General features: G+C 43.5%; 1 protein-coding gene and 1 long non-coding RNA gene across 4 annotated transcripts in view; one reads left to right on the forward strand and one right to left on the reverse strand.

The window, feature by feature from the left end:
* The window catches only part of LOC111262930 (solute carrier family 4 member 11), a 184,607-nt gene that overhangs the window by 161,541 nt on the left and 3,094 nt on the right, over positions 1 to 19,972 (reverse strand). The gene's annotated exons all lie outside the window — the stretch shown is intronic.
* LOC111262931 (uncharacterized) overlaps positions 1 to 19,972 on the forward strand; it is a 61,129-nt gene that overhangs the window by 16,065 nt on the left and 25,092 nt on the right. For 2 of the 3 annotated variants that reach the window (XR_002681930.2, XR_002681927.2), the window contains exon 2: positions 6,941 to 6,980. The exons of the other annotated variant lie outside the window; for it this stretch is intronic. This is a non-coding gene — a long non-coding RNA (uncharacterized LOC111262931). The remainder of the gene's footprint in view (positions 1 to 6,940; positions 6,981 to 19,972) is intronic. 3 annotated transcript variants of the gene reach the window in all.

Below are 19,972 nucleotides of genomic sequence, written 5' to 3' on the forward strand. Positions count from 1 at the left end.
ATTTTCCGCTCGATTTTTCATAACCTACCTACCTACCTACCTACCTGGCTGGCTTGAAATCAGTCCAAAAATCAATACTCTATCGACTGAGCAACTAACGATAACGGTTGGGCCAAATGGTACTGGGTAACCAATCTTTTCCGCCTAGTTTCACCGATAATAGTCGGCTCAATTTGTGCGATAGATGAGCCGGCCTAGGAATTAAAAACAGTCTACATACTAATACAGGAAGCAAACTTCTTAGCGACCACATCTTGGAGATGGCCTAGTATCTATAGCTAAGCACGATACAGACAAAGACAGCGCGTTTGGAATTGAATTTACAAAACATCGGACTTGTCTGCGTCAATTAAATGGAGCCAAGTTTCATACTTCGGCTCCGTTATGTGTGAATTGCTTTTTTCACCTATACTCAAACTAGGAAAAAAAATGTACGACCGCTACGTCTCTCAATTGAAGTTCTCTGTTCAATGAAAATGTACTAAATGTGTAGCAGCTGAGTGCCTATTACCATTCGTGCGATACCTCTACAAACGCTGAGATCCTTGTCGTTAGTGATCTGAATATCCGCCACGTCTCAGCCGTCCAAAATGCAATGGCATTATTACTCAGAGGTTGAGACAGAACCAACCAGAGTCACCGTTCTTTGAACAAGGTCTAGTGTGCTATATGCAAATACCTTTCAGTGGTCCCAATTAACGTCAATGAAATGTACCGTAGCGCCTGCGCACTCTAGACCGGGACGCCATAAAATTAGTGACCACGAACGAGCTGGCAAGGGCCTCTGGAGCTTTTTTGATTTTAATTTTCAAACGTAATGACAGGCGCAAAATAGGAGCAAAAATGTTCACGAAAACTGGTTCGAAAAAAGGCTCTCCTTGTACCCACTGACGAAACGTTCTCGACACGTCGTTCTCAAACAAATAAATAAATAAAAATAATAACAAAGTCGCGTTCCGTTTGCGACTAAAATGAAACTGAAGTGGTCGGCCGTTGTATAACCTCCGCGAGCCTCAAAGCCATATGATTCTACGATCAATCCGCTCAGAGATTCTACACACGAACGTACAAGTGTTAATCATATTAGGACAACAACGACGAAAAATGAACAGCTATAGCGCGTAGCTAGATTTTTGTGAAGCACATAAAAATAGATTGTTTTTTTATTACAACGGACAATATGTCTACGTGTGCTTAAACGGGTTGTAGAACGAGAAATATATACACTATAGCAATATGGACACTGTAGCCATCAAACAAAAGCTCTACTAAAATTGTGAACAAGTTTTAATATAGATAAACATGATTTTTACATGTCTACTAACTGTCCTCGGATTCAGTAGTTTTACAGCTTGAAAACACGGCTTATTCAGTTGCAACACGAGGTTTGGATATAGACTAGGGTTGTTGTACGATAAACATATATTGCAGGTCGCTCGGAATAAAAAAGCCTAAAAAGATCAGGCTGATATTTCTAATCGTTTCAGATAGCAGTAGTAGCTAGACTTCTTTGTCAAATTTAGGCTATGCACGCACTCCAAAATCAATGACAAGTAACAGCCAGAGGAATGTTTGAGTGATAAATAGCTAACCTCAAGATGCTTTTAGGAGCAGGGAAGTATTCCTAGCTCGCAGTTATTGGACAGTAGAAAACTACCGGGCGTAGGCAGCACGGGTATAGGTCGAGCAGAACGTGCTAGCTGGCGGTCCGATTTCCGCTAGTTTCCATTAGAAAGCAAACTGCTCCTGAGCTTTTTCTTGCCGCCCCCACCTCCGCCTTTGCCCCAGTTAATGCCTATGCGCCCATGGTCATGTCGTTCCTGATGAAGTGCGCTCGCCCCACTTTTCTCCGCTTCCAATTGGCCTCAGCTCAGGAACAGAACAAAGTTCTTCCTTATTTGTACAACCGGAAAATTTGTTTCCTTAGAAAAAAGGTGTTCCTCAGTAGCTGAAAGTCGAAAGGGTTCTCGTTTTCTTTCCCTCGTCTCCGCAAGCACCATCACCTCAAATACTCCTGATTTTTATTTTTCGATTTGATGCCCCGACTTCGTGCGCAGCCTTGCAAGCCACACGGCCTCTGCCGCTGTGCATCTCGGAGGTGCCATTTCTAGCGCAGTCAGTTCTTTTCCACTTTCGTAACGCATCTCGTTGCCGTGGAACATTGTGGGGCAGTGGGCGATCTGTTTGCTAGCAGTTCCGTATGGCCAATAGTAATATACGGCGTGTGGCCTGGCTCCTTTTAGTCGCCTGGCCCGTTAACTCGCACCATTGTGCAGTACTTTCGCCTCCCCTAATGCCTTTCTGGAACACCCCGGCTACTTAAGTTGGCAATAAATAAGCTAACCGTTTGAACTGACGAATCGACAGAAAACTACAAACGACGCAGCTTTATTCGAGAGAAGAACAGAGAAAAAGACCACGTGGTCGCCTCATTTTGCATATACGTACATGTACATTGTATCACAGAGCATATCCACGTGCGTACGCATATCGTGAAGACAAATTAGGCGTCTGGAACCCGGATAGCGAGGAACCGTGTAATATACCAACAGCCTTACCCCGCAACACTTTTGTCCGCGAAGCTCACCGATGGTGACTATGATACGTCCTCCATTCAGTGTTCGGGCTCGTCACTAAGCAACTGTTTAATTTGGCGACTACTACCTGTCGTTTGGCCGATATTGTTTTATATGTCATGAACCAGTCTCGTCGAGACAGACGCAGCATGGCTGGAAACGACCGATAGTGGAGTAGGGTAACACCAACGAGCGCGGTCATCGGTCATCTAGTATTGTACACTGTACGAACAACGTTACCGGAATGCACGGCCCACCAGCTAGCTGAGTGCGACTGCTATCCTCAATCGAGGATAGAAGCCTCAACCACTCTCCCTTTCGCAGTACCTCTTTAACAGGTGCACTAACTTCCGTTTACACATCCAAACGTGCCTTTCAGGGCTAGCTCTTAAAGCCAACAACCGCTGAGTCTGACACAGTTCCGACAGCAGTCTACAAGGCCACCAACAACATCATCATAGCTGGGTGGCCATGTCTGTCGATGTGTGCATGCATTATCTTGAACTGCAGACGGAGAAGCAACAACAATGGTTGCACGATGCGACCGTCGTCCGGGTCGATGTGGCAACAGCGGTGGATTGGAACGGAAAGGGTTCATAGCAACGTTGGTGGCAGTAGTAGTACATGAAGCAAAAGCAATCGATGTAGTGCTGGTAGTCTTGGGGTAAAAAAGAACGACGAAATGTATTGTAGATGCAGCAAGAGTGACTGCTTCTTGCTGCGGTGCGGCACCAACAGCCATCCATGTGACATCGGCTGTTGAAGCATGTGCAATGGCTGTTCGCCGTGTGGCAGCGGAATATGCTATACATAATGGAAGAGCTCGTCCATGCGTGCGAGATGAGTCCACGGCGGATCAATCCGCTCGCTTGGCCGCACATGTTGCATCATAGGTTATGAACAAAGAAGTTTTTATAAAAAATACAATTGATAAGTATCTCTGATGTGTTTATGGTGACATTTATAATTCGGCAGCAAATCATTACAGCGCGTTAGATTATCGAACAAATTGGTGTTGTTATCTTGCAGGTATCGACTAGCAAGGTTAGGGCTGGGATGTTGCAAGTCGATGAGCGCCAATTAGGGCCAAATGGGAAATGCATGCATTGGGGAGCTCCATACAGGTCGTGCACTCGGTGGCCGAGTGAAAATTGAACGATACAGCCAGCTTCCTTTTCACTATTCTGCCAGAAAGTAACTCCGGAGAGACCGACAGTTCGTACTGCTAGTGTCCAAGCGAGGAAGTTTATTTCGACACAAGAAGAGTCGTCGAGAAATGAAGCGACTTTTCCCTCTCGGCACTACTTGTTCGTACGCTGATCATTACCTCATCGCTATGGCGACAAGGAGGCACGTACTGCCACCTTCAGCTCTACCTTTACTACCTAAAATCATGGTGGTGGCCAGGGTCAGCGATCCCAATCCCAACCCAACTGTGGCAGCGTCGTTTTACACTTGTGGCTGAGGTAGGGTGCTGTGGTGGTGTAAACGATTGACAATGAGACGAAACGGAGCAACAGAGACACTAACGATAGAATGACGCAATCTAGATCCAGCGGTCACTCAATGACCTACACCTACTGGCTATGCCCAGTCCGTCATTTTGATTTCATAGTCCCCCTAGCAACACCTGGTGTCAGACAGACAAAAAAACAAGGCCGCGCATTCGACAGTAGCTTCGAGGGTACGATGGTTAGATGCTGGTCCGTTCGTGCGTGACGGCAAAATGCGCAGGACGTTTTTATGAGTACGCCGTCAACAATAATGGGCTGTCGCAAAGTCGCCCGCTGTTAGTTGTGGCCGATATAGCGCAACCTGTCAGTATGAACTAGTTTTATTACGTTGTTCTGCATAGCAACACGCAAGACCTACACGCACACAAGATGCTTGTCCTTATTGTCCCTGAATAGATCAATTTTACCGAAAAAGTCTCCAGTAATGTCAGTGTGTCTGTTTGTGTTTAAGCACTATATCTGTACATAACCATGTATGTGTACACAGCATCGGATGCACAAATACTGTGGCTGCATATGTTTAGTAGAGCTAATACTGCCCGTTTGATAATGGATACAATGAAGCAAAAAAAACAGCGACGACTCCGCCGCAAGGAGCCCACAGCAAACAGGTGCGTCGAAGAGACCAATTCGCCCACAAGGGAAGCATGCGAAAGTTGACTTTAGGTTCACTGATGCATCCAAGCTTGTAATTCAATGCAAAGATTGTTTTACATACACAGAGGAAGGACATAGGGCTGGGTTTTGTTGGCGGCGCCGAGAAATAACACAGTTTGAATTGACGACATAAAGAGGAAGCTCATATTGCTAAGGGATTTTCACTACGCACTCTCGTGGAAACACCTCAAAGGAGAGAGCAGGCCTGAGTAGCAACGAACATATAGACTAGTGCGACCAATTACTGCCGCGTACCAATGCTCCATCCCGTGATGAGGGCTTAACAAACATTTAACTATATATACTGCAGAATCTACCCTGTGAGACTGAACAACGTAAAAAAGTATATATACTACATGGCGTATTTGTATTAACCAGGCGACTATCAAACACAGCGAGGTATGCCTGATTAACGTTTTCGCAGTATACGTACATGCTTTGATAGTGACTGAACTGTTTATGAATTTGTATCTGTATTTCTGAATCTACTAACGTATACAATTTGAAAACAGATTTTGCTGAATAATGGTCGCCTTTTCGCCAACTAAATCACCTGCTCAGTATGGCCTTTAATAATTTGTAAAGTCGAACCTATCAATAAGCTAAAACGAAGCCATCTCCGGCTGTTCCCGTTAAACTGAGACACAAGCGATTGTCGTAATTTTTTCACACAACCGCTAGACATAGCTCAATCTAGTTTACCACTACCACCAATGGTTGTAAACGCGTGCGTAATCTACTTGGAAAGAAACACGACTGCCCATTGCTTCGTTCACCTGTCACATCTTCCCATCCCGTTTGACCCACCCGCTGCACTATCGAATCACGTTTCTATTCTCATATTGAAATAAATTAGTTAAATTCTATATCATATAAGTTAAAAATCTATTCTGCCACACAGGATTCTTCCACAGTAGCACCGGTAACAGAAGTACAACCGTAACTGAGCTGAAAGTCAATATCGTTGTTGTGATTAGCCAAAATCGGCGGCGCCATCTCTAGTCACGAAGACAGAGCTAGCAGCAGTGTTAAGTTGGTGCCGAAAACTCTCTACGTTCGTGTCCTTCGAGCCCGGGTCGAATCCTTCAAAACCCCTCGAGCCGATTAAGTTACACGGCGAGATCAGAACCCAAATTTGGCTCTTAGAAAGGCACTGTTCTTGCCAATTTTTAATGGTACTGCTTTTCGTTCCGCTTTATCATTGTCGAAAACGCATTGCCTATCGCTAGCGACTTGTTTTATGCCAAAGGAGAATCTAGCCAAAGCGGAGTGATGTTTCGTGCCCAGCAACATGTCATCCTTAAAGCGACCTATTAGGAACGACCAAAGCTGGCCAACGCCAGTAAAGCAGCAGACATCGAAGACTGAGGCTCGCGCTAAAATCCTTAAATGAGGGATAAATTCATATATATGTAATGCATACGAGTACTACCTTAACCAATAACAACACCAAGTGAACTAACGTGCTACGTTGGCCCAATATTGAAATCAGTGATGACGATCCATTGAAGGGTAAACGTGTAGTCGTAAAACGTTCCGATTCATAAATTAACACAGCTTATATGGTGTGCGTGTCTGGGTAGAATAGTGCTTTTTGAGGAATTAGATATAGCAAGTTAACTACATATTGACATATTAACCAAAAATATACTATAGCAGACACCATTATCGGTATATATATATACCGGCAATATTTATGCGCTTACGTAGCAAACAAGACACTCTCCGTATCCCATACGGAAATACAACGTTGCTAAAAAAAATATTGTAGAGCACTTCATCAAACGAGGGGCAATGCATGAAGCCCGTCTGGCTCTAAGTCAAGTACATCATAGTTCGTACATGCACACATAGTGTACATGCACTGCCCAACAGAAGCGACTGCCCATCAGCAAGGTGCAATGACTGTCATCATAACCGGTAATATCGAACCGATTCAATAGGTTAGCTGCTATTACTAGAATCGTTAACCATTTAATCACCAGCAAATTTACTTGACGAGCTACGAATATGCGCATGTTTCATATAGTAATGATACGGGGAACAACAGGGCTATGGAAGTTGACTTTGACTGAAAAATGGTCGGGGCATTGGTGCTCACCTGAATCTGCCTAACTGTTTTCACTAGCCTGATCACCGAGCTCCCTTCACAGTGCCTTCTAGTAGCTAACATTGTATAATCTTGTACCGCAGGGCCACGCCGACCCTTAAATGGCCACCAACGTAGAACGAGGTAAGTTCAAATTACGTTGTGTACCTATATATATATATATATATATATCGATCAAAAAGGAATTCATTTATGTCGCACCTAACGAGTACGTGGGCACGCGTAAAGACCGGAGACCAACGTCAAACATTAAATATTCGAGAACAACACAGCTGATATGATTGTTGGATTCTGTCCCAGCACTATTCTAAGTTAAATTAATGGCGCCAGGAATCGCTTGAAATCTATTCATTCGGTATAGAATTTTGCAAAGCCGTACAACATATAGGTTAAGTTTACGAGAAGAAACATATCGTTACCAAGTGCTTAGGTAGAAATTCACCCACAGCCGTGGTGGTTTAACGGTAACGTATCTGCCTACCAGACGCATGGGGCACGTAGGATGTTCCAGTACCGCTTTGTACCGGCCAGTCATCTCAGGTAGTAGAAATAAAGTTGAGATTCAAAATACCTACTTTATATAGCAATAAATGGTGGCCACCTACTATTAAAGTGACAGAGCGTCATTGATTTTGACTATCACACAGAGTTTATTACGATCGTTTTCTCTACAGTCGCTTCTTTGACAACCTCATTCGTTGGTCCTTAAAGACACATGCCTATTCAAAAACAACAGGCGGCAATATAATCATCGTTTTAATGCACTCATTAAAATGCGATGCACAGCATTTGGGCCTGATAGGTATTCAGCGTAAAAACTATAGTTAAACATTGTTAGCCCTGTAGAAAATTACGATCATGATTAAATGTCTCGCTTATTGGTAACGTTTCTCATACAATATTAGTAGTATTTGCATAGTGTATAATACGTTGACGTTCTTATTGGAGACCCGCCTTGATCTCAGTTGAATTTCATATCAGACTAATGAGTTAGTTTGAACCCTATACAGAAGAAGTCGGTCGAATATTTACATTAAAGTGGAAGTTACGGCATTTATGTTGCCTGAAAAGACAGCACGTACGTGGCGACGCTCTGCTAACAGCCGACTGACGTAGCGCCATTTAGCCACGTCCGTTTGTCGTGTGGTTAGGGGCGATCGGCTCTGGTTTTCTGAACACTTTCCCCAGCTCTCACTCTTTGCTTTTTTCCTTTCTTCCTCTGTTTCTCCCCCCGGTTCAACCCATATATTCAATGCCTGAAGAGCTGTTTGCTGCTGTTGATAATGCTACCACCGGCTGCTTTTGAAGCGTTTTGGTCGCGTGACGCTGCACGGAACACAACCGTGCTCTGATCTTGTATTAAACTGAGACCAGCTCGCCCAGCGGATAGTGGTTTTGGGAATACGCGGTTCATGATAGCGTCGCTTTCCCTGGTTCTGAGCAAAGCGTTCTGTGTTTCTGACCCACCAAACTACCATTAGACCGCTTTCGACTTTTAAGCTATGTTGTAGCGTAAATATGTGTTTTCGCGACGAGACCAAGTCAGCGAATATATTTACCGGGAGCGTTCGAATGCTGCTGCCTTTCCGCCATTCCTCTTGAGTTGGGCCGGAGCTTCTTCTGCCCCCGTCCCCACATGTTTTACCACCATCTCCTCTTTCGCGCCTTTACCTCGTAACACATCTCCTTGATCGCTGATGCCACTTTTACCATCGCCGCCATCATCATGACCACTAACTAAACAGGCGTCAGAGTACACGCATGCTCATACCACTTGCAGGCAGGCATAAACTTCACCTTCGCCGGCTTCGATCCGAACCTCGCACTATTGCAGTTCCTTCTGAGATTACTGTCATTGTACAACTAGTAGAGGCCAGCCGCCCGCAGAAGCTTCCGCCTCGTACCATTTCCTACGTCTGCCAATGCGGAAACAGAATGTCATCTACTAAGGAAATCTAGAACGAAAAAACGAATGCGAAAACTCGTTCGACAACAAGGAATACCCTGCAGTGCCGATGGTCTTCTACATCACAGCAACAAGGTCGAAAATCGGCTGCGACGGTAGCAGCGTGGCAGGCTACGAGAAGTACACGGCCGTGATTTGCTTGTTCTCTCGCTTTCTCTTTATATTCTAGCATATTCTAGCGCAGATTCGCATTATCATGCTCTAGCATACGCGTTCTTCGACTGACTTTTTATCTTTGTCCATTGCCCCAGCCTCGAAGTGTATTTTACCTCAGACTTGGGTTCCCATCAAAAGGTGCTGTTCTGCGCGCTCGTTCTTCTCCATCGGACGCTTCGATCACAAGTGATACTTTATATTTTTCTACGCTCGGTTTTCCCTTCAGTGCCTTTCTTTGCCTTATTAGCAACATCGTGCTTGCTTGGTAGTATCGATTTGCTGCCCCTTTCTGTTTAGCACCGAACACCATTGCTTCTTACCGAATTTTCGCAGATTTGGTCGAGAGCCATCCGCCTCCCAAAAACAGAACAAATTTGATCATCATAGACTCGCAAGCAGCCGAAGTCATTGCGTAGCCACTGTGCTTGTGAATGCTCGATGGTAGAAAAAGCCTCTTTGGTCTGCGTCACTTTGACTTCTTTTCTGAGCACTACTGCTTCTACGTATTGCGTTGAAGAAAGCTCCAGCTGTTGCTGCCCCTGCTGCTGTTGCAGGACCAGAGGCAAGAGCAGCCGCTACTGGCAATACTGCGACATGAGAGCTACACCCCTCGGTGCTAAACCTCATAGCATGGGCCAGCCAAGTCGAATAAATTGAGGGAATGCAGTGCAGGGGGTAGGGTACCGTAAAGGGATGAGCGAGCTGGAGGGCTTCGATGGTCTTGTCGCTTTGGCCTTCACTAGCCTTGCTTTTCGGTTCCCCAGTCCACTAAAGTTGACAGAGTTGAGTTGAGTCGAGTCGGCAGCTGAACGCAAGCCACTGTCAGATATTCAGACATGTACATATGCACACATACACACAGACATACACACACACTCTAACGCACGCACGCAGAGATATACAAAGGCATTCGTATCTATAATCCGCATATAGTCTCAACGGCAATGGACTATGAGGCAACGGCTGAAAGCCAACAATAGACCGCAGAAGACCTATTCATCATCATCATTCCTGGCATCCGTAATAGCAGCAGAAGCAGCACCCGACGTTAGACTGCTTGCTACCCACGGCTTTGCTTTGGACAGTGTCCTCTGCGATCGCTATTGGTACCGCTGCCATAGCTACATCTGTCATCCGCTGCTAATAATAGTAATGAATTTGGAACGGGGGGTTGAGAGGGTTTAACATCTGACTTGGGTGAGAGCCGAGGAATGACGCAGTCGGGTCACGGGGACGGACTAATCGATCCGCAATGGCGATGGCGACCGCTGCCGGCAACAGCCGAAACCGACGGCAGCATCAAGGGTAGCAGTAGTATATGCTGGCAGCGAGAATAAGTTCTGTTTGGAGCTTGCCCTTAGTACATGCCCCCTGCAAGCCCGTTGCCCTTAGCGAGTTCTTGTCCTTCTGTCGACTGCTTTACCGATCTTGCCCGTCCCTTATCTTCTCTGCCTTCGTTTGTCTCCTCTTCCCTGCCAGCCTGACTCGCTGTAGAAGCTGCTCACAAATACTATTTGGTACGTGCTTGATTTGTTCGTCCGCTTGAGGATAGCGGCATGCCACATCAACTACTGAAGATTTCGACAAGCTCAAGGTTCAGCTCGAAACTAAGGTTCCCCGCTAATGTTACTGCTACCATCCATACCATTTATACAAGACTCGTTGCCTTGAATCTCGTATCGCTTTTACAGCGGAGTAGTGACCATCGATTTGTTGAATGATATGGTGGGCTCGTATATAATGCCTCAAATACGATGCGAGCTCTCACTTGACTACAGTTCACAAGGACTTTAACGGAGTCATCCCTATAGGGATCATTGCCGTCGGCAAGACTAGCAACCGAATTGTTTTCCAATAGAGGCACAATTGTTTGTAGCTGTATAGAACGCGATCCTATGGCAGGCCACTGATTGTCGGAAAATGAGACGAAGCAACGAATGGCTGGATAGTCCAACAGAAGAATATCTTCCGGCTATACAGGTGGCGTATGCCTCTTACTAAAAATCTAGGACATAAGCAGCCGCACCATGGGCGATTGACCTTTAGCGTAGTACCGGTACTGAGCGAGACAGCGCTTGGAAGAGACTCTTGTCTTTTTAGCATCAATCTAAAAAAGGAAAGCTGCTTAAGCGGTGTCTTAATTATTCTTCTAATTTCTTCCCAAATATCCGACTGACTTTAATGTGTGCTACGAACTCCCGAAGGTAACCGAAACGCGTCATAAAATAATAACAGTAATGGTTGGGTGTGTTGGAAATGGCCCAAAATATTTACAAGATAATTGCTTCTGAATGTGTTACTTTCAGTAGCATATACGGATTTAGAAAAGACCGCCACGTCGACATATATACAACAATACGACAAGTACAGACGCGACTATGGTATACACATCTAGACGATACAATCGAGGTGGTAACTGAACACGATTGCATCCAGCCAGAGGTCGCTAGAGTGACTCCCGCCGCTATTTACATTCTAGCTAGTGAGAACAGTACTACCAGTAGCGTCAATGAGAGCCCGCTATCAGGATATATAGAAATATCTACCTGAATCGAATCGATAGGTGGTCGCAACAGCAGTTAAACAGGCGGGTGCCGTACACGTTAATAGGAGCGCACACAAACTGGGGTAGTGTGAGGCCACTGCAGCTATTTGGTGTGCTGCCATTTGGACGTAGATTTTTAGAGGGCAAAAGACACAGACGAACGAACGCGGAAAGGGAAAAAAGTTTTAAGACGCAAAACGGAAGTACAAGTTTTCCTTCCCGACAGACCGAATGTAAAATGGGAGTTCCGCCGTAGTGGCAGTGTTAACTCTAGTCCCTGAAACCACTACAGCTGAAAATAAGGACCGCTCTGAATACTCGATCTGAGGCAAAGCCGACTGGAATGTCTGTAAGAGGATAAGAAGACAACGAAAACTAAATAGATGCAGCTGTTTGCATGAAGGTAATTGATTTCATTTCCGACATGCCATAGAGACGATGCTTTTTAAAAATGGTGGTTTGCCTGTTCTGTCTGTTATAGAGGGGTAAAGTGTTGGCTATGGATTAATTAAATATATACGTACCGACATTATAAACGCATTTGGTTAGAGATAAATACGCCAACGATACATACACACCACAAGTGTACTTAGATAAAAACGAACGTAAATAAAGACAATGTTTCATATAGGAACTAACTATATAGCAAACAAATGATATATCACAGAACGGGCGGTCGTTTACGTTCTCGTTATCTACATATATTTTTTTCTCAAAGTTCAATTGCAATTTAGGAACTATGAGGCAGTCAGATCGTTGCTATTTTTAGAAACAATGATTTGCGTAAGTAGCGACTCCGCCATCTATCGCAATTTTAGTTTCGCCATGTGCATCTACGAAGGTCATATACCTGTCAAAGATAGGACAACATCAAGATGCTCTGTTATAACTTACCTTTACCGAATAGTGTGTTTTAACCATAAAACAATTAGTCATATTATTAACAGGCGGCGACTAGCACAGTTTAAGTTAGCCCTAGCTAGCATGCAGTCATTTTTCACCTAAAAAAAAAACAAATCAGCTTTTTTTGCATTCTGTTACCGCTTCTTGATCTTGTAATCGCGCCGCCACATACAGACAGCTGTCGTATATATGGCCAAATCCACAGCCATAAAATTTGCGTGCACTGAATACGCCCACGCCAGCTTTGAAGTCCAAACGACACGCGTTTTCTGTCTTAGCAGGCCAAAGGACACGCGCGGTTAATAAACACTATTGCTGTAGTAGCAAGAGGCACCAGCCAATGATGATGAGTCTTATCACTTCGTCCTCACGATGTATAAATATGCTTTCATTTTTTTTTCTAGGAAGTGCCACCTCTATTGCGTTATACGTGGATATTATACAATAGTTCGAAATCGGCAAACCACAACTAAAATAAGTCATATTTTAGGTTTCTATCGACAGATACGGCGGCGACGCATTATTGTCAAAAATTTTCCTTCTTTCAACAATTAAGGTTATTTCAGACCGTACAGTATTCGTAGTTCTATTGCCTGCCTCGGCGGGCCTCTTGACTTGCGCCGGCGAAAATAGGCGGCAGCACTGCTACTAAATTTTTTACGCCATTTTGTTATGAATATAGCCCGCAGTTTTCAAACGGTTCAGATCTCTTCAGGCGCCAAAGGAAACGTAAACATGTAAACGATAAAGGCGTGTCCTCGCAAAAGCCCTGTTAAATTTCTGTTGATCGACCGTATACCAATCGAATACTTTTAAAACTCACACAGTAGCAAGAAATTGTAAATAAGGCTATTTTTATGTTTATATAAATAATGTCGCAAAAGGCATATACCGATGGATTAAAGCTGACCGTAAGTTGTTTATATTTATGATCGAACTGCAGCATGGAGGAGAACGCGAGTGAAAATGCAGACGAATAGTTCGTCTGCTTAATTAGATTCTACAGGGTTACACGATTCTGTTTTGTTGATATTCGCTATGAACAAAAGCAATAGTTGCCGTTGTACGTTCTTCCGTGAAATCATCATAATTCTAGCCATAAGCGACGCACATAGTCCACACTGATAGTCAAAATGATGTTTATACCTGTAAAGTGGGTACTTCTTTAGATATTAAGTACTACTTGAGTCGCTATTATTAACAAACCGCACTATTAACATGAATCAGGTTTGTCGTACAAATAGATTCCTTCAGAACTACTTTAGCGGATGTCCTCGATCAAAAGTTTAAGAAATAAGTGAAATGATATTTTTGACTAATTGTACGGTTCACGAACTCCGTGTACTCGGACCAAAATGTTTACAGAAGTACCAGATACGGTTTGTAATGAGAGGGAAATCTCAGTAGAAATTTGACAAGGTAGTATATTACCTATAGTTTCTGATTGCGATGTCGCAAAGAGTTGATTTAATGCACTCTGTGACTTGCTCTTCATCTGTTTGTTTTTTCTGCAGTTTTTTGAACTTCCTTTTTTTACTCAGACTGAGTATTAAACTGGATTGCAGGTGAGCACAACAGGATGTTTCAAAAAACGCTACAATACCATCGCGTTAAACGTATCCAAACAAATTTCAAACAAAAAAAATCAAGGTGTGATGTGTTCTTGTCATAGTGTACTTTCTTGTACTATACACATTCTGTTTTAAAGGCTCACGTCTAGGTTGGCAACAGATTTATCACGTATAGTAGTGTACTTGGCGTTGTTTTATAGAAGCAACCTATGCCGTACAACGAATAATGCTGAATGAACCTTTTTTCGTGTAAAATCGTCCCCTATGTCGAAAGACAGCTTCAGATTGAACTTCCATAAAGTGTTAATTCTTCTCAATACAATATTTGACAGACATTTTGCCGTCTGCCTGCCTGCCTGCCTGCCTGGAATTTTGTTCTGCTAGTAGGCTACCCAGATGTGATGAGACAGGTCAGCGTGGCCTCTTTATATGCTGACACAGGCGAAAGTTGGCCAGACAGCTTTAGAGGACCAATCGTCGATTCAGAACTAGGAGTCAGTGTTGCAAAGGGACCGACTCGCAAATACAGGAACTTTAAAAGGAGTTGAGTTAGGCGTGCTTTAACGACCTGTCACTGACAGAATCGTTGGGCTGGTCCACTTGTATGAAATGGTCGCGGTGCAAATGTATGGTAGTCATGATTAACTGAATTCAAACATCTACTATTACGTTTTAAGGTAGGTTACTACTCGAAAAACAAACACTTAGTTGTTGTCGTTAAATATAAGATGTGCTGAAAATCGTTCTTCAATCTTTTGACAGGTCGGAGCCTTTGATGTTGCCTATTTGAAACAAATCGTATTAGCAGTAATACAAAATGCCAGTAAATGAGTCTTCATCAAACACTTGCTTTCCGAAGAAAAAAAATTAGAGTACAAACAAGGACACTTGAAGATCATATCGAAGAAACTGCGTCATGCACATAGATCTCGAGTTCTATAATGCATGTTAGATTATAAACTGTATTCTTCTTAGCAGAGCAGGGTACCCATTTAAAGTATCATTTGGAGTAAGACTACCAATTTTGTTGGACGACTGTTTTAAGTTTAGAGGCCCAATTTTCCCTAATGCCTCAGGCTCGACGTATATGTCGATGGTAAAAAGTCTGAAGGGGTACGGCACACAGGTGAATATAAAACGTGATGTTTATTTAGTCACGCAGAATACAGACTGTCTCATATTCTAACATTTACAAACATTAAATTCGCTTGCTTTTTTCCAACTCGGGATCAAAGATCTGCACAGATGATGCTTTTCTGAAGATTAACAGCTACAGCCCATACTTTGGCTATCTATTTATGTCATATTAGCTAAACTTGCTAATAGAACCAGCAAACTTAAGATAGCTTTTTAGCTGTCTGAAGTTCGCTGGCTTTTGACTGCATTTTTTTTAAGTCACCGCATTTGCAATTCCATTCGACCACTGCCTTGAGCTTAGTGACCGCTTGGTCTATCAAACTTTTTAGTAGACACGGTGGTCGGGCGCCCGTATTCAACCATTGGGGGAATAGTGCATAATATAAGAAGCCTTTACACGCCTTGTTCGCTGTAGCACTACCGCACTTAGCAGAGAAAGGCTGTTTACATCCGGTTTGTTAATGTGGCCGTACGTGCTCAGCATCGCCGGAAATCCGCATTAATTTTACACAAATGGGAAAATCTAGTTGATGCCAAATCGACCTACGACGTTTCTGCATTACTATCAACCTGAACAAACAAATTCTTAGCAGAGCGCATGTTCTCGCTGAAAGGAGGCATGAGCTGTTTAATAAGGCTAAGATGCGACCTGAAGCAAACCGGTAGAAGTGGTGATCGGTACTATTATCGGTTATACTATGCCCGCGTCTACAAAGCATTGTTTTTTCGAAAGGTCTTCAAACTCGGAAATTATATTCATGCCCACCAGAGTAGGTCTCGGTCACCTCTCGGGTGACCAGTCCGTTGGAGAACAGTCACTGACATCGTTGTGTAGTTGTTATTCGAGGACCCGATTTTTTTTACTGAGGAGAGACGTCAACCGCCTAGAGGTTTGCGCGCTCGATCAAAGCTCATTGACGCTGATGTTTTAGATTACTCCTTTCCGGACCGCTGAGAGTCTCTTCTCTCATACATTATATTCAATGAATCCGTGCTACCGGCGTAGATCAAACTTCAGTGAATCGCCATTAGTCGATGTCCCCCAAACTAGCAAATGTCACCGACTTACTATTGGTGTCGTAGATGTACCTCACCGAATTCAGCAGCGATACAGGCACTTATGTGCGACAGTTTAATTGCAGTAATGTAGATAGGTACAGTGCCTAATAGGGTTTTTATAACTGAAACAAATGCTAGCGAATTCTATTGTTCCACTCGGTCTGGGTCTATCCACATTTCCATATAGCTAACACTTGTTGCTGCGTTAAATGCGTTAACGACAAGGGAACGACATAATCAATATTAATGTTTAATTGTTAAAACCAATGTTAGATCGGTAATTAGAAGCAGTGTTTCGGAAAACCTTTGGCTCCTTACAATCGGCGTAAGCTATCAGTCGATCATTCACAAGCGGAGTCTAGTTGCCAGCAGCCGTGGACAACCCAAACTGTCAAATGAGTTCTAAAAGTAAAGTATCCCATAAAGCTGGTCGTCGCCAACGGATGATAGGCAAGTGGGCTGTCTATTGTTGGGTATTGCCTTCCGCTGTGGCATATCATCAGATGCGACTACCAACTGAATGCACCGCGGCTTTTCTGGCAATTTGTTTTTTAAAAAATCACTTGTACAGCTAGTCCACAGGCAACTTCGTATGCAGGTAGGTTACCGCCAAGGTCACCAAGGTGTATGTAGACAAAAGTTAATCCCTACGAGACCTGCTGCACCCTTATTGCAATACATTAAATCCAACCTTGTTTTCAACGGGGCCTGCTCATCTAGCAATCTGTGTGCAAAGGTCCTACAATCAGTTTCTGCTCTCAGCCCAATGTAAACTTGGCCCAACCCACTCACTTCAGAGACGATTACTTTTTGTGTACAATTACCAGCAGAAAACATTCTGATGAGTGATCGTCGCTACGGGTCTCCATGTGTGTTCCTGCCGATATGTCTGAGCATGCCTCTCATACGCGTTAGTCTCTCTAAATAGCATATAGTCTTTTTTTGAAGGACAAACGACGACCACTAGGGCCGGAACAGCGAATTGAGAGCCAGAGTGTTATTAGAAAGCCACTTGGGCGATCGACCCGGTTTAAATAAAAAATGTGGTAGAGCAAAGACACGAAAAAGAAACAAAGAAAATGAAAGTACTTATAGGAAAATATTAGCGGAAGACGGCTGTAACGCTGAGATCAGGTGCCTCTTTCTGTCACTCAGTGTGTAAAGGCTGCTGAAACTAGCCTGCCGTCCTCATGGAACGACAGTGTGGCTACGATCGTGGTCTTGGGCCAATAGAAAGAAACAGTAGTGGAGGCGTCAACGGCCGTGTCCGATGGACGAACGACTTCAATAGAGTGGAACGTCCATCGTTAACCTTAGGAACACAGTTGGAGTCTTTTTTTGGACACCGCCAGCATCGACAGAGAAGCTCGACTTGGCTTGCCTCGTTTCTAACAAATCCTTTAACGAGAAAATGCTTGCCAAAACAAAAAAGAGAAAGAACTCAGAGGCAGGTTCTTCGTTTCAACATGCGAATGATTGTGGGGCTTAAGTGCGAAAAGGTAGGCCGATCAACGCCACTGGCTAGTAGCCGAAGACCTACCAAACGGTGGCTGCATGGCCGCCCAGCTGGCTGGGCAAATATTTACTGTGGCCAAAAGGAAAGGCGTTCGTCGGGCGTTAGCTTTTTGTGAAAAAGCAAAAAGAAAGGAGACGGATCTTTGGTCTGACAACAAACGTCTTGGTCGACAGGGGGACCTGGGTTCTGTTCACTACAGCAGGACCAGCAGCAGAAGTAGCTGGCTGTTGTTAAAAATACTGAGCTATATGGGTTCGGTTTGTCGCCGCTCACAGCGTTGTTACACAAGGCGTTGATGTAGGAAAAAGGATAAACATGGGGATTGGGGAAAGAAGCGAAAACACTTGAAGCAGGATGCATCTCTAAGACTACTTCTAGTGTACAATTTGAGTAGGTCTCTAAAACGTATTAAGTACAATAATTAGAGTTAAGAAGGACGATAGAACAAGGTTACTGATAATTTCCTTTATGGATCCTATTGATAGAGTTCTTGTCATGGTTGACCGATAAGAAACAGTAAGGGGAATGCGCCTTATCAACTGATGCAGCAAAAATCGCCACATAAATCGTCGAAAGAATGAAACACCAGAAACTGACCGCTTCACATGACTGGTGCTGCCCAGGGGAAACTAATAAGGTACTACTATCCTCAGTTTCAGTTAACTGCCACCCTATGTGAAATATGCCTACGTCATTACAATCTGTTGCCTCAAATTTTCAAAACACCTTTTTATTTAGCTCGTTCGTCAACTCGGCGCTTTTTTCCCTTTCCTCGTACTTTTCGCTTCTTTTGTGTTTCGTTCCCACACACGAATCGCTTTGTTTCCTGCCGCAATGCCCTGAGGTTGGACTGTCTGCACAGAGGTAACCCTATTAACAACGCTATGTGCTAGGGTGGCGAACCTCTTACAAAGTTGCACGCAAAGTGCGATGGCTGGGTGCAGGTTCAGGTAGAAGCTTCAGCGGAAGCGCAGGCAAATTCAGGCCAGGCCGACGCCGTTGCTCCAAGAACATGAATAATTTAAGTGGGAAAGTATATTGTATTGAAACCACAATGAGAGCAGATGTAAGGTACAGTGGCACCATGCAAGCAAGTATCCCAGCTGCCCCTGCCACGTCAGCCAGAAAAACACAACAGTAACACATCTTGAACATCTCGCAGAATACGCTAACGGTATAAGGTAGGAGAAAGGCTTAATAAAAAAGTTGCAAGGGGCAAATGAGAGCTGGAGAGGGGAGACGAAAAGGGTAGATTTGAAGACAGTGCTAGCGTCTGTCACGAACTATAGATGATTAAGATAAGAAACAGATATAGGCGAGCGATAAACTATTTACAGGAATACGGAACTGAACTCAGGCTACATGCCCGAGTGTTCAGGTCGGAATAAAGTAGTCACTCAAGGTTAAGTTATCCAATAGGCTGTTTGTCCCCCAAACGTGTGTCCGGCCCCTCATTCACCTTCTTCGACTGATATTTTAGCTCCAATAGCCCCCAACGGCGGCGCGATATGAAAAATAAGACATTGATTTTACTATGAGCCAATTACAATATTTGGCCGCATATAAATCCGGTTATTCCTGAGTGTTGCAATATAGGATATTAGCTGAATAAAGTGTAAAATATCCCTTATATGAATATTGAAAAAGTATAATATAAGGAACGTATTCAGATTATGAGGTACTATTAGAGTAAAATCTTATTTATATTAGTATTGTATTTGTATCAATTTTACTGTCATGTTATATGATTCGATATATGCGTCTCTCTAAAAGGCAAACGGGCTAGGAAGTATTTCCCAATATTCAAAGTGCTCTTTAATAAAATTAGTGAATAATATTCTAGAATTTGAAAATACATGTTAAAAGGGCAGTTTTTTCCCCCTTCGTGCAAGAAGCATAGCTATACATGATATCAGTACGAGAAAAATGCCACTAAAAGGATTAAAATTGCCTCCTGAATTTTCATATACTTACATAGTTCCAGCACAACAACCTAAGTATGATATGAACAAGTTTGATACTCCTGAAACTAGTTTTTTCGTTTTGACAAATAAAATACAGCTTCCGTAAAGCAACGATTGCTTTAACGAAACTTTTCATTTCGGTAGTAGTATCGATATGCAGCAGGAGAACAGGGGGATATTGTTTAAGCGATTCTGTACTTAAGGGAAATTTTTATCTGACGACACCTTTTGAAAAACTATTTAGCTGAAAAAGCCTTAATTCTACAAGCGAAATAGAAAAATATTGGGTATATATATA

Source organism: Varroa jacobsoni, unplaced genomic scaffold, assembly GCF_002532875.2.
Source record: "Varroa jacobsoni isolate VJ856 unplaced genomic scaffold, vjacob_1.0 scaffold_714, whole genome shotgun sequence".
Lineage (NCBI taxonomy): Eukaryota > Metazoa > Arthropoda > Arachnida > Mesostigmata > Varroidae > Varroa > Varroa jacobsoni.